Genomic DNA, 2,740 nt, shown 5'->3' on the forward strand with positions numbered 1-2,740 from the left:
ACGCTTGCAGCTTGTTCCTTCCCGATTGATTTTTTAAAGAAGACTAAGTCAACTTTAATCTAAGAAAAGGAAAAGTGATTTTTAAAAACCAGGGTGCTTTAAAGCAAAACGGAGTTTATATATTCCAATAACAATGCAGAGCGCAAGTTTTAATGTCCCTGAGTAGGCGTTTTAATTTGCTACAGTCACCACCAATAAAAATGGCATGTAGCACGATTCGACTGTTTAATAGTGCAAGGTAGACGGTTTTTATTAGTAACAGGCAGCAGTATGGAAAATTTAGATTTCGATGGAGGAGTATAATTGCTGGGGTGGGGGGAGGGACTACACACACACAGGGAAGAGACTGTCTTCTTCAAAACCAGCAACACTGAGCTTAAAAAAAGGAGAGGGGCAATGTTTCTTCTGATGCACCCTGGACATCAGGGACACTCCAATGCCACGTGGACCTGTCTGATTATCTATTTAACTGATGTCAAAATCCAGTCCGTCCAGATCATATGTCCCGCTCCAAACTGTGGATGTTTTTGTCATAACCTGCTGTCTTCTCTTCTCCGCCTGGCAGAGCAGGTCCTGTCGGGGGGTGGCGAACCCCAAATGCAAATGAACCACAGCAGGCTCTGCTCTTTAGATATGGAAATACTGGAGGCCATTCATCCCTGGTGGCAAACATTACACCCGATTTTTTCATTTAAGTTATTCTTATTGGAAGGGCCCCTGAAATGCTGCCATCTGATCCGTGGCTGTACGTGTCTGTTATCCGCGTGCATCTCGTAGAGCTTCCTCCTGGCTGAATTCCTTCCAAGGAAGACCAAACAAGCCTAAAATCTCGGAAGTGACTGACTCCACAGAGCTGCCACCTCCTTCTCTCTCTTTCCCTCCCTCTTTCATTTTAACTCTGCAACAGTTGATAGAAAATATCTGCCCTGAATGGAAATGGATGTTGAGGTGGGTTCCCAGCATTTGTGGAAAAGCCCCTCCCTACTGGGGCTCGGCAGACACCCAGAGGGCTTGGAGGGGAGTGGTGTGCTGCGGGGTGTCGGAGAGAGTGGTGTGAATCTATAGGGGTGTCTACTCGTGAGGGGAGTGGTGTTTGTGTGGTGGGGAGAGTAGTATATGCGGGTGGCATGGAGGGGTTGTGTGGAAGGCGGTGGGGGTGTGGTTTGCAGGTAGAGTGGTAGGGGGAGGTGTGTGAGGACAGCAGTGGGTGGGAGGCCTGGTGGGGGGGTGGTGGTTAGGGGCTGCGAGGGAGGGGGGCGCTGGTGTAAAGTGCCTGGACCTCACCTACCTGGGATGTCAAGCGGGCAGGCCCAGAGGGTAGGCCTTCGCAAGCACAAAGTTGCAGTTAGCAACTGGTCCATCTGACCTAGGGACCGACAAGTGCAACCCGACTGCGAGGTGCAGGCTCGTCGGGCGCCCCCGGCCCTGGTCTCCGGCAGAAGCCCCGCTCTCTCTCCGCGCAGCAGCCGCGCCTGGCAGAGGGAATGCGCGGGACACGCACATCGCCGGCACGACTTGGACTACAATTCCGTATCCGAGGCCGCCCGAGTTGCGGGGGCTGTGCGTGAGGGACGGTAGACCTATTCCCGCCAGACCACCAGCCCACCAGCCCTGGCTCGGCGCGGCTCACTTGCCCTCCCGGGCCACCACCGCCGTGGGCTCCGTGGACGAGGGAGGCACTTGTTGGGTGAACCTGGGCCCCGCCCCCACCAGCACACACCCAACTCCCGAGGACACCCTGAAGGCCCCCAGCATTGACGCCTCTAGCCTGTTCATCAGACGCCCTCTTCTGCCGCCCTTAGGGGAGGGGAGCGAGGTGGAGGTTGAAGAGAGCGACGGGGCTTTCAGGGGCCAGGATTCCAAAGGCTGTCGTTAAGGCTCATGCCTCCAGGCCCTTGACGCGACTCCCGAACTACGTGTTACCTGAGCTACCTGTGCTGCCGACTTCGCCCCTGCCACCTGCCTGCTGCCCTCTCGTTCCTTCCCGAGGCGGCAACGAGGATTCACGTCGTGCCAGAGGCGGTTTGTCCGGCAACAGTCTTGTCCCCGAGTATGTTGTCAACACGAATCCAAAAAAGGAGTCATCTTATTAAATACAGAATAATTAAAAACATTTCAGGAGGGCATCTTCCTGGGTGAAAAGCGGTTGGCGTGTGATAAGACGCTTCCAACAGCGGAGCGAGGGACCCGGGGTCTCCTCTGCGCTCAGGGCAGAAGGCTCACCTCAGGGCCCTCCATGCAGTTCACAGCGAAGGCGCCCAGGCTCCGGGGCCTGCGGGGACACGCTCGGCGGCTCGGGACCGCGGGCCAGGCAACTGGACTCGCAGTCATGCTAGCAGCCTCTGGGCCGCGAGGTGGAGTAGGCCGAGGAAGGTGGAAGCGAAAGCCACGTACGCCACCCCAAGGTGGACCAGGCCGCGTGCCACCGTCCTGCTCCCCTCCTCTTGCGGCTCCCGGCCGGGCACTGGGGTAGGGCGCGCAGTCACCTGGGCCAGCCTCTTCGGGCCGGAGAAGGGAGAACGGGCATGCGTTCCCCAATGGGACCCACACGGGCCGGACTGCGGCGGGCTCTCGCTCGTCGGTGCCGGGGAGTGGGGGGGGAGGTGAAGTGGCTGGAGAGGAGGGGGCTACTTGGGAGGGGAAGCCAGCCGGCGCGGAGTGGGGGGGTGGCTGAAGGAGGGTAGGAGGGAAGTGGAAACAGGCGGGGAGTACGTGGGGGCGCGGCCCGGGGCGCGCAGCT

The sequence above is a fragment of the Trichechus manatus genome, unplaced genomic scaffold (assembly GCF_000243295.1).
Source record: "Trichechus manatus latirostris isolate Lorelei unplaced genomic scaffold, TriManLat1.0 scaffold00072, whole genome shotgun sequence".
Lineage (NCBI taxonomy): Eukaryota > Metazoa > Chordata > Mammalia > Sirenia > Trichechidae > Trichechus > Trichechus manatus.